General features: G+C 48.6%; 1 protein-coding gene and 1 non-coding gene across 2 annotated transcripts in view; both read left to right on the top strand.

Annotated features, from left to right (window-relative positions):
* Positions 1 to 12,997, top strand: part of GTF3C2 (general transcription factor IIIC subunit 2) — a 108,147-nt gene that overhangs the window by 17,522 nt on the left and 77,628 nt on the right.
* On the top strand, positions 10,025 to 10,143 carry LOC146066184 (5S ribosomal RNA). Its single transcript, XR_014472881.1, has one exon. It is a non-coding gene; the product is annotated as a 5S ribosomal RNA (ribosomal RNA).

The raw sequence follows: 12,997 nt of genomic DNA, 5'->3' as shown, positions 1-12,997 counted from the left end.
GCCAGAAAACAGGTTACCTCGGTGCATTACCATCGTATATGGAGGGCCTATGTGGCCTGGTGCGAGTCCAGGAGGGTTTCTCCTGTGAATTTCAAACTTGCCCGGTTGCTTTTGTTTTTACAGAAGGGCCTTTCCTCAGGGGTCCTTGAAGGTGCAGGTATTCTCTCTCTGTCTCTCTCTCTCTCTCTCTCTCTTTTTCTTTCTTTCTTTCTTTCTTTCTTTCTTTCTTTCTTTCTTTCTTTCTTTTTCTCTCCAGAGAAAACTGGCGCTTCTTCCTCAGATTCAGACTTTCTTCCAGGGGGTGTTGCGGCTGCAACCTCCTTTCAAGCCCCCCACAACACCGTGGGACTTGGTCTTGAGCTTCCTCCAGTCCTCCCTGTTAGAACCCATGGAGGACGTGGAATCGTAAAATCGTCGAGAAGTGTGTCGGAGCTCAGTGCTCTCTCTTGTAAGCCACCCTTCTTGCGTTTCCACGAGGATAGAGCGGAGCTGCGCACTTCTAGTGTTTTTCTCCCGAAGGTGGTCTCGGCCTTCCACATTAACCAACCTATTGTGGTGCCGGCCTTTCGGGAGGAGTCAGAGGAGACTAGAGCGCTGGACGTGGTCCGGGCCTTGTGCATATACGTATCCAGATCGGAGTCTGCGTAAGTCGGATGCTCTTTTTGTCCTCTATGACTCCCTGCGTCCTGGATGGCCCGCCTCCAAACAGGCCCTGGCCAGGTGGATCGGGCTGACAATCCGTCAGGCTTATGTGGCTTCCTCTAGAGTGCCACCGTCTTCTATCTCCGCCCATTCTACAAGGTCGGTGGGTACCTCCTGGGCGGCTGCCCGTGGAATTTCTATACAGGATCTATGTAGAGCGGCTACTTGGTCTGGCCGCAGGACCTTTGTCCGTTTTTACAAATTTGACACATTTGCGGCAACTGCTTCGCAGTTTGGCTGTTCTGTGTTAAGGGGCTCTCAGTGTCATCCCACCCGTGTTGGGAGCTCTGGGACGTCCCCACTGTAACTCTCCAGTGTCACCTAGTGGAGGAAAGAGAAAAGGGGATTTTGTACTTACTGTTAAATCCTTTTCTCAGACTCCATAGGTGACACTGGACGCCCACCCGACGCTGTATCTCACTTTTATTGCTTTTTCAGGTTTGATCAGTTACCAGATGTCTTATGAGACCTTGGTACTTAGCCTTAATTCTAAGTTTTCTCAGCAATTATGGGTTGTTTCATTCTGTTATGAGTGCTGTTTTTCAAACTATTTTTCACTCTATGCGAGTGAGTGAGTGTGTGTGTGTGTGTGTGTGTGTGTGTGACTTGTTATGTTTAACCTCCTCTTGGAAGTGTGTCTTTCTTCCAGCTCCCTCCGGGCACATACCTAGACTGCCTAGGAGAGGAAGTAGAAGGGGAGGAGTTAGTCGCTGTTAATTTATTCTAAAGTGCCCAAGCTCCCTGTGGACTTCTGATGGTATGCTGGGGATAAGCGCACTCCAGATCAACCACTGGTCACGGACCAGGCCTCTGCTTTGGTAGCTGGCAGGGCGGAGACTGGGAGGACGCTGGATACTTGTTCCCAGAACAGCCGGAGAACAGAATTATTGCAGTAATTATGTTGGCCGCAAGATAAAAGTGGTCGTCTTGGGCAATAGATGGTTTATTGCCAATAGATCTGAAGAGATCTCATCTCCTTTCAGAGGACGCACAGCATACAGATGTTACAGCATTCAGATACAGGCAGAAGTACAACCCTACAGGCAGAACGTGGGCCTTTTTATCCAAAATCCACACAGCATACCACAGGGGGTAATCCCACCCTGTTCTCCCCACCCACTCAGCATTGTGCAGGAGGTGTACATGCCTGGGACATTTACATTTATATATCAATTGGAACATTTTCCTGTCATAAATAGATCCAGATTACATGTCAAAGGGTTCACTCCAATGTCCTTAGAATATATAACTTCCAGGAACAGGGGAGATATTTATCTCCTGGACATGTTTACATAAAGAAACACAAATGTCTGCATTACCAACACCTCACACAGGATGGCCTGGGTTCAGTGACCCATCACATATAGTACATAAATGTCCTTATCACCTTTTACACAGGGCTTCAGACACAGAGCCTACTCCCTGCTGTGTTTTGGACACTCACAGACCTTCTGACAAGAGGGGCAGATTAGCATTTCATTTCCTCATCACCAAGATTTGCTAAATTCCTTCCCCCCAGAAATGTACAAAGTGCATTGTAAGTCCAGAATGCATTCCTCAATATTCAATACAATATATGATGCAGTCCTAGCTCAGTGCCAAACATATATTTCATAAGTACATATAATCTGTGCCTGGTGCCCAGCAGCAGGCTACAACTTACATCAGCACTGCAGAAGGGGTCCTGTCCCAGCTCAGTGCCTGGTGCCCAGCAGCAGGCTACATCACACACTGCAGGGGGGTCCTGTCTCAGCTCAGTGCCTTGTGCCCAGCAGCAGGCTACATCACACACTGCAGGGGGGGTCCTGTCCCAGCTCAGTGCCTTGTGCCCAGCAGCAGGCTACAACTTACAGCAGCACTGCAGGAGGGGTCCTGTCCCAGCTCAGTGCCTTGTGCCCAGCAGCAGGCTACAACTTACATCAGCACTGCAGAAGGGTTCCTGTCCCAGCTCAGTGCCTTGTGCCCAGCAGCAGGCTACAACTTACATCAGCACTGCAGAAGGGGTCCTGTCCCAGCTCAGTGCCTTGTGCCCAGCAGCAGGCTACATCTCACACTGCAGGGGGGTTCGTGTCCCAGCTCAGTGCCTTGTGCCCAGCAGCAGGCTACAACTTACATCAGCACTGCAGAAGGGGTCCTGTCCCAGCTCAGTGCCTTGTGCCCAGCAGCAGGCTACAACTTACATCAGCACTGCAGGGGGGTTCGTGTCCCAGCTCAGTGCCTTGTGCCCAGCAGCAGGCTACATCTCACACTGCAGGGGGGTTCGTGTCCCAGCTCAGTGCCTGGTGCCCAGCAGCAGGCTACAACTTACATCAGCACTGCAGAAGGGGTCCTGTCCCAGCTCAGTGCCTGGTGCCCAGCAGCAGGCTACAACTTACATCAGCACTGCAGAAGGGGTCCTGTCCCAGCTCAGTGCCTTGTGCCCAGCAGCAGGCTACAACTTACATCAGCACTGCAGAAGGGGTCCTGTCCCAGCTCAGTGCCTTGTGCCCAGCAGCAGGCTACATCTCACACTGCAGCAGGGGTCCTGTCCCAGCTCAGTGCCTTGTGCCCAGCAGCAGGCTACAACTTACATCAGCACTGCAGAAGGGTTCCTGTCCCAGCTCAGTGCCTTGTGCCCAGCAGCAGGCTACAACTTACATCAGCACTGCAGAAGGGGTCCTGTCCCAGCTCAGTGCCTGGTGCCCAGCAGCAGGCTACAACTTACATCAGCACTGCAGAAGGGGTCCTGTCCCAGCTCAGTGCCTGGTGCCCAGCAGCAGGCTACAACTTACATCAGCACTGCAGAAGGGGTCCTGTCCCAGCTCAGTGCCTTGTGCCCAGCAGCAGGCTACATCTCACACTGCAGAAGGGGTCCTGTCCCAGCTCAGTGCCTTGTGCCCAGCAGCAGGCTACAACTTACATCAGCACTGCAGGAGGGGTCCTGTCCCAGCTCAGTGCCTTGTGCCCAGCAGCAGGCTACAACTTACATCAGCACTGCAGAAGGGGTCCTGTCCCAGCTCAGTGCCTTGTGCCCAGCAGCAGGCTACAACTTACATCAGCACTGCAGGAGGGTTCCTGTCTCAGCTCAGTGCCTTGTGCCCAGCAGCAGGCTACATCACACACTGCAGGGGGGGTCCTGTCCCAGCTCAGTGCTGCTCATACAGTTTAAAACATGTCAAGTGCCCTTGTTCTGAATAACGGCAAGGCACGGAGAGTTAACCCCTTCAGTGCTGTGGCCGCCATTAACCCCGTGTGCCGGGCTCTCCGGCCACAGCCTGTAACACTACAGTGTACCCATACAGAGCTGGTTACAGTTTCTGGTCCAGACACTTGTACAGTGTAAAAGACCTCTGTGAAACTTCACTGTGGCCACTGTTTTAGCTGCCATCACCCAGACCACCATTGTTTATTTCAGGCCCTTTTCCTAGAGAGGGAACTATGGCAGACGCCACCAACAGTTGCACTTTCACCAGGAATAACCTTCACGGTTCCTGCTCAATGGAAGTTGGAATATGCAGTATTCTCCCGCCCACTAGTAGCCTTGCACCTCGGCGGGGTAGCGTTTTGGGTGGATGCATCTGTTGCAATTTGGTTTCTAAATTCTGACACCATCATTACAGGTTCAGATCCCCTGCAGGGGTATATAGTATTCATTTATTAAACTTCTCCTCTAAATGACTTCAGCGGAGTAACACTGGCTGCTATGGCCTTGACACGACGCGTCCCTTTACGGACGCAATCACACTTTGGTGTTGTTACTGGCTGCCAATGATGGCGACACCAGATACCATATTCCAAGTTGCTGCCTCTTATCTGTATGACGTATGAGATGCAGGTACAGGTATACATATATTTATGTCTATATATGTGTATGCGTTTTTGAATATAGCGGTGCTTGGCCAGCATTCTGACATTCAATCAGCATTTCTATATAATTCCCTGTTTGGTTATAATGTATGTACATGTAATTCAGCAAAGAGATGATTCCTTTTGGAAACCACCGTGTTTTATACACGCACCAGTGCACCTTGAGGCACCAGTGCACCTTGAGGCACCAGTGCACCTTGTGTAATGCTATAACCCGCTACCTGCTTAGGCCTGGAAACAAACATAAGTGTATTCCAGCTTGTGCGGTTATAATGAGTGTCCTTCCCCAGATGCCTGCAAGAGGACATCTGTCTGTGGGTCCACTTGTCTAGGGTCCCGTAGGGGCTGCCCCCATAGCTTTCGCTATGATACATGGGGTAGTGTGGGACTCAACAAGCTGAAGTGTCCCTGCATAGTCTGAAAGGCTAATCCTCAGTAGTTAGGGTATATACCCAGACACGAGTTCAGACCCGCGCTCATCATATGGTGCTCAAGGGCACTGGTTCCAGTCCATCCGCAGAAAAGGCGCATATGCAGTGCCTAGGTCACATTACACACCCCCTATTACATACATCGGGGGCTGATTTGGTTACGGTTCTGGTATTTCACGGTGTAAGCTAGTGACACTGCCATTTCCTGACCTACTAGAGGCATAAGATTTGTCTATACACAGTTATACCAGTATACCATATAACAGAAAAGAATGGGAAAGGTCACTTATCGGGCGCTTGAGGGAGTTTGTTCTGCGCTGTGGTCTCCGAAATCAGCACATGAAAATAAATGAATAAATCTAAATGGTGAAGTATGTCAAACACCAATAGGTCATTTATTAACACTATTTAAAAACACAAGAAATTCATAGGTACAATGATAAAAAGCTTCAGAAAAAATATGAAAAATTGAGCACTATAATTAAAGTGCATGTGCATCCAAAGTAGGCAAAAAGTTGGAAAATTACCCAATCTTATGGGAACTGAGTTCTCACCAGTCCCATATGCGTTTAAAGATGTAGTCTCTCCAACAATTCCTTTCTCTGTCTCATACACAGTCCACCAACGCGTTTCTTCCTCCGCAGAGAACTTTTTCAAGGTGTCCTGCATCACTGCGTATGAGCCCTTTATATACCCAGTCTATTCCCGCTTCCTGGCCGGACTCTAATTAATTTTGTAGAACTACGTGTCCCATAGTCCTTTGCGAGGAACAGCGGGACTTCCTGTTTACCGCTGCCGGCTTACAGAGTAGTCTTGGCAACCCTGCCGCTCAGACGCAGCAGAGCGCAGGGTGCGTGTTCATGTCACTCCCAATCCGGCACACTTACAGATCCTTTACATCGTGAGCTGTTTGTAGACGCTTGTATAATATCGTAACGTCACTTCCGGTTTCGTCTGAAGTGACTACAGCTCCCAGGATTCCTCTCAGAAGTGCCGTGATTCCGGGCAGTGTGTTTTGGTAACCCAGCAACAGGGACGCCTTATCTTATCCCTTCACTCTATGTGCTCATTATATCTATAGATATAAACGAAACATAAATTATAAATCAAATCATATAAAACGTATAAAAAGACATATGTAAAAAATACCAATTTAGAGAGATCTAATTTTAAAAATTTTAAAAAATGTATCACAAGAACCACTTAATCTCGAAGTCTGAATTCAGACCTCCGGGCGCAAGGGTGTTAAGGTCATAGATGGTTTGCATCTCTTCCTGCCTGCCTGCTGCATAGTGATAGAGGGACACGGAGAGCACTTTGCCAGTCCGGGGTCCACCTCTTCACAGCCAGGCCATTTGGGCAAATCTCCCCTGTACCTCTCCTACTGGAGCACAGGGTACAGTACTTTATGCTCCTGCCGGCCTTTGTGCTTTGCGGAGCTCAGTGCCACTTTTATTATTATTTGCATTGTGCGATGTCTCATAACTGTGTTAACACCATCACTGTATGTCAGAAGTATAGGTGTTAGCTGTACCAGTTTAGCTGCCTCTTGTACAATCTTAGAGGACAGCGATAGTGACATAGGGACTCCTATATTGGGGTCCTGCACTCATTGCAGGTCCGGCCAGCCTGGGCATATGAGTATAGCCTGATGGCGCGGCTACCCTTTTAAAAAGGGACGCCATTGTAAGGACGGAGTCCATGGTACTTTCCCAGCTATCACGCGGTTCTGGCGGTCATTGTAACATACTTTTCGCCATTGCACGCTGCTGGAGGCTCCTGACTACTAATGCCAGGGCTGTGCTCAAGCTTGTCCTGATTAACTGCATATTGAATGCAGCTGCTCCCCCAGGTTCTGTGTTCAGACAGTGGGGTTTAGAGCATAGTGGGACAGTATTGGGCTGTATGTAAATTAGGTCATAGCACTCCTGTGTTATATACCATGGTGTTGTTGATGGCCTCGGCAGCTCATCTCCTTATACTGTCTCTCTTATCCAGTGATTCTATCTCTGGTTACCTATACCTACTCTCTCTCCCTGTGTGTGTGTGTAGTGTATATATTGTCAGGTGGAAAGTGTATAACTCCGTTTACACTGTCATCTGAGGCATGTGTCTGTGGCCTTCCCTGATGTATTTTTCCTCTGTGACATAGAGATCTTTAGATTTCTGCAATAAGCCTCTAATTGTGCAATGTGTATCTGCTGGCTGACAAAATAAAACCCCTTCTTGCTTTCTTCCAGAAAGATACTGTGTTCTCAGATTACAGTTTATGGGGGGACAGTTTGCTGCCAGCTAGGTCATACAGAGGACAGCAGGAAGTCTTATACCCTGCTATCAGAGTGACACAGAGGTCACTGCCTTACTCTAATGCACAGATACTGAGGGTAACATTGCACTGTCACATACAGAGGACAGCAGGAAGTCTTATACCCTGCTATCAGAGTGACACAGAGGTCACTGCCTTACTCTAATGCACAGATACTGAGGGTAACATTGCACTGTCACATACAGAGGACAGCAGGAAGTCTTATACCCTGCTATCAGAGTGACACAGAGGTCACTGCCTTACTCTAATGCACAGATACTGAGGGTAACATTGCACTGTCACATACAGAGGACAGCAGGAAGTCTTATACCCTGCTATCAGAGTGACACAGAGGTCACTGCCTTACTCTAATGCACAGATACTGATGGTAACATTGCACTGTCACATACAGAGGACAGCAGGAAGTCTTATACCCTGCTATCAGGGTGACACAGAGGTCACTGCCTTACTCTAATGCACAGATACTGAGGGTAACATTGCACTGTCACATACAGAGGACTGCAGGACGTCTTATACCCTGCTATCAGGGTGACACAGAGGTCACTGCCTTACTCTAATGCACAGATACTGAGGGTAACATTGCACTGTCACATACAGAGGACAGCAGGAAGTCTTATACCCTGCTATCAGGGTGACACAGAGGTCACTGCCTTACTCTAATGCACGGATACTGAGGGTAACATTGCACTGTCACATACAGAGGACAGCAGGAAGTCTTATACCCTGCTATCAGGGTGACACAGAGGTCACTGCCTTACTCTAATGCACAGATACTGAGGGTAACATTGCACTGTCACATACAGAGGACAGCAGGAAGTCTTATACCCTGCTATCAGAGTGACACAGAGGTCACTGCCTTACTCTAATGCACAGATACTGAGGGTAACATTGCACTGTCACATACAGAGGACAGCAGGAAGTCTTATACCCTGCTATCAGAGTGACACAGAGGTCACTGCCTTACTCTAATGCACAGATACTGAGGGTAACATTGCGCTGTCACATACAGAGGACAGCAGGAAGTCTTATACCCTGCTATCAGGGTGACACAGAGGTCACTGCCTTACTCTAATGCACAGATACTGAGGGTAACATTGCACTGTCACATACAGAGGACAGCAGGAAGTCTTATACCCTGCTATCAGAGTGACACAGAGGTCACTCCATTAATCAAAGGCAAGGGCAGCAATGTCTAATGCAGGTAGCATGACTTGTATGTTACTAACTCATGAGTTAGCAAAGTTTTCCATAGCAAGTCAATTAGAAATCACAGTGTGTGCAGCCATTACAGTTCTGGTCCAGACACCTCTGCTAACTTTTAAACCCTGTCGGAACCTAGTCCAGGCCTGTTTTACCCTAATAGAGCAATAGCTCAATCAGCAACGCTCCCGTCTCTTAAGTAGACGAGGCGCACGGCTATAAGGATTCAGTCCCCACAATACCAGGGGTTATTTCATGTTCTGACAGGGCACTATGGCAAACGTCACCAACGGTGGACTCTGAATTGTAATTTCTCCACAGGATAACCTTCGGTATTCCTGGTCATTGGAAGTTGGAACATTGCACTGTCACATACAGAGCTGGTTGTGGTGTGTACGCACAATACAATCCAGTGTGGGATCTGACTATGTAGTCGGATTTACATTAGGATCACATGCATGTAGCATGCAGATCGCACATTTGAGATAATTTGACTTAGTATTCCTCCAGGCCTCTAGTAGCCTTGCACCCCAGCGGGGTAGCATTTTTGGGAGATGCAGCTGTGGAGGTGCAGTACGAACTGTGTAATGGTTAACATTACTACCTCACGGCACTGATGTCAATCTATATTCATAACACACTGGATATGCCCAATCTCGTTTGAGATCACATGGGAACACCAGCTGTTGTAGATAACATGGGTTCCATTCAAACAATGCCATTACCCTAACTGTGTGGAGTTTATGTATATTCTCCCCGTAATTGCGTGGTATTACTCCAGGTACTCCCGTTGTCTCCCACAAACAATTCGGTTTGTCATTTCTTATGGTTCTCCTTTAAGTTATGTTAGCGGAGTAACACTGGCTGTAGCTTTTATAATTAAAAGCTAATATGGCCTTGACTATGCATCCCTTCAGGGACGCAATCTCACTTTGGTAGAAGTTTTACTGGTTGCCAATGTTGACGGCCTTGTTCATTTCAGCGCCACCATATGCTATATACCAATATGTTGCCTCTTAATCTGTACGACCTATTGTATAGGGGTACATGAATGCATATGTTTATGCTTGTAGGTATTTGTGTATGTACATGTGTATATATATACATGTACATACACAATATATATATATATATATATATATATATATATATGTGGATATATATAGCGGTGCTGGGCCAGCATTCTCGCTTCTTACATTCAAACAGCGGTTCGATTATAGTTTCCTGTTTGTTTGTTTTCTAATGTATCTACATACACATACATTATAACCAAAACTGATCCTTTTGGTAAATCCGTGTTTTATACACGCAACAGTACATCTTAAGGCATAGACTGGATAATGCTATTATGGAAAAGATGCTTCTGTCTTGAAACCTAAGTGAAAAAGACAGTCCTGTGGGATTTCTGCAAGGTAGAACCTTGGTTTCTAGGTCACCCTGTGCAGGTCCAGTCGGGTGATGCAAAAAGGGTGGTTTTTTACCAACCACTAGGGTGACACTCTGAGTGGGCCGGCTATGAGCCTACGGCCACACCACCCTGAACACGCCTGATCTCGTCTGATCTTGGAAGCCAAGCAGGGTCAGGCCTGGTTAGTACTTGGATGGGAGACCGTCTGGGAATACCAGGTGCTGTAGGCTTAGGCCTCCCGCTTCTTCCAATGGGTGCAGCGCAAGATCCCGGCCTTGTTGGCAAAACTATACCGGCAGATGGACCCTCCCTTCGGAGGTGTTCCTGTGGTTGGTAGGCCATTGGGGTGGACCAATGGTGGATTGATGGCTTTGCGTCACATTTACCAGGTCACCCTGTATGTGTCCAGGTCTCGAGACCCTGCAGGTTACAGAGTCCACGCTCTGTTATGTCAGTCCAGTGGCTATTCGTTCGGAGGTAGGCTTTTCCCCATTTTTGCTCCTCCTCAAAGTAATTTGTACATTAAAAGTGGAGGTGGGGGCACCTTAATCCAGGAGAATCTGGTTCTCGGATCTGTGAACCCTGTTAGGGATCTCTCTTATCTGTCTGCCTCTGGGGCCAGAACTGCTCACAGGGCTGTTAAGACAACCTTATTAAGAGCCACAGGATTGAATTCAATCCCAGAATTTACCGTTTGTCTAGGGTTTTGTACTTTCGGTAGAAGTAGTGGGGGCTGGCCTCCGCCTGTTTTCTTTAAAGCAACAGGGCTCGGCTCTCTCCTTTGTATTCCACAGCCTATGAGCTTTGTGGTACGATCTCCGCTCATTCTGGCAGGGGGTCCTGCAGATCCAACCTCTGGTTGTTACAAACATGGTGGTTTGATAAAATCTTTCTCTGATTCTTTAGGCCCTTTAGGGCTCTTTACAGGCTAACTGGGACAACGGTTTTCCTATGACTGTTGCTGCTGGGTGTCTGCCCGGTAGGCTCTGTCAGGTCAATCGCCCTTCATGGTCTTTTATTCTCATAGAACGGATTCTTTGAAACGTTACTTTACACCTCACAAGGTGGTTCCTGAATTTCAGGTCATCCAGGAGATAGTGATCCCTGCCCTTTGTAGGCCGGCGGTCTCTCCTAGGCAGCAAGCAACTGGAGATGGTCTGTGCTTTGCACGTCTATGTACATCACGCTGTAATACTTTGGCCATCTGACTCTCTCTTTATCCACTAGAGAATTCATAAGAGGGGCTGGTCTGCTACCATGCAGACTATTGCCAGCCGATATCTGCGGTCGTTTATCAAGCAGGATTCCTTGTTCACCTCACTCCCTGTTCTTGCGGGGGTACGGGCTCATTCCACTACATCTGTGGGTGTGTTTCGGGCTTTTACAGGTGGTGCAACGGCAGAGCAACTTGGCAAGGCGGCAACTTGGTCGTCTGCCAACGATTTTTTTACGCTTTTTTTGCGTTTGTTATGTTTGCCTCTCAGAACTCGGCATTCGGCCAGAATATATTGGCCGCGGCACAGGCGCGTCCCCACCCTTAGGTGGCTGCTTTAGGACATCCCAATGTAATCCCTCTGGCCCCTGACGTCTGCCGCAGAAGAAACTGAGATTTATGTCTTACCTGTTAAATCTCTTTCTTCGAGGACGTCAGGGGCCACAGGGATCCCTCCCTGCCGCGCCTGCTTCATGGTATTGAAGTTCATAGTTCCTCCGTGAGTGAACTTAGTTAAAAGTTCCTTTGTTGAGGTACTTATACATGTCACAGTTATGGTTTCTCTGTTGAGCAACCACACACACACACATATATTGGTTGAATGTGTTACTGTATGGGTTTCTCTTCCTTCTATCTTGTCTCCTGCCTGGCTTTGGGAAAAACTGAAAGTAAGCTAGCCTAGGAGGCGGGGTAGAGGAGGGAGGAGCCAGGCCTAGGAGGCGGGTTAGAGGAGGGAGGAGCCAGGGCTGTCTCTGGGCAGTCTAGAAGTTTTATCCTTTCTGGTGCTGGAAAGGTCGTGACCTCACTCTCTACCCAATGTAATCCCTGTGGCCCCTGACGTCCTCGAAGAAAGAGATTTAACAGGTAAGACATAAATCTCAGTTTCGGTGATCATAACTTGGACAACTCGGCTGTTGTCCAGTCACAGATGGATTCTGAATGATCAGAAGTCCCGTCTGCCCAGAGACTCCTGTTTCTGGGGATGGTATTGGCCATGGTGGCCCAGAAGGTGTTTCTGCTGCCAGACAAAGTGGAGGCGCTTGCAGTCTCTGGTAAGGGAAGTCCTCAGATTGGACAGAGTCTCAGTCCACCTGTGTACCCGTCTCTCAGGCAAGATGGTTGTGTCCTACAAGGCGATTCCATGCGAGGGGGTTTCAATCGGACCTCCTGAGCAAGTGTTTGGGTTGGCATCTACTGATGCATCGGTTGATATGCCTTTCCTCTCAGGCCAGCAGATCTCTGGCATGATGGCTATAACCATCCCACCTGTTGGAGGGACGAAGTTTTGGGATCTAGGACTGGATTCTCCTTAAAACAGATGCAAGTCTGAGAGGTTGGGGCGCTGTTACCCAAGGGGCGAGGTTCCAGGGCAAGTGGTCAAGCCACAAGTCCGTTCTTCTGGTAAATGTATTGGAACTCTGAGCCATACACAAGGCCATTCTCCTGAACCAGGCTGGAGAATGGGGGCTATGCCCTCAGGTGTTTCGTCTGCTCATGGACCGTTGGGCCTGTCCATACAACTGATGGTTTCTCGGCTCAACAAGAAGCTTTGGCAGTATTGGGCCAGGGACCCTCAGGCTGTGGCGGTGGATGCACTGTTGACACTCTGACCATATCGACTGGTGTACCTGTTCCCTCCGATCCGGTTGTCTCGGGTGCAACGCAAGGTCAAGGCACAAGCGATTCTAATCACTCCGGACTGACCAAGGAGAGCACAGTATGCTGCCCTTCTGGCCATGTCGTTGGACGTCCCTGCCGCTGAGGAGGGACCTTCTACAGCAAGGAGCCTTCATTTCGCCAAACATAAAACAGCTTCCTTTGTCGGCTAGGAGGTTGAGCGGACTATATTAGCCAGGAAGGGTAGTGTTTTC

This window comes from Crinia signifera, chromosome 3 (genome assembly GCF_055691185.1).
Source record: "Crinia signifera chromosome 3, ASM5569118v1, whole genome shotgun sequence".
Classification (NCBI taxonomy): domain Eukaryota; kingdom Metazoa; phylum Chordata; class Amphibia; order Anura; family Myobatrachidae; genus Crinia; species Crinia signifera.
Note: the sequence above shows the minus strand (reverse complement) of the source record. Positions and strands in the feature narration are given on the sequence as shown.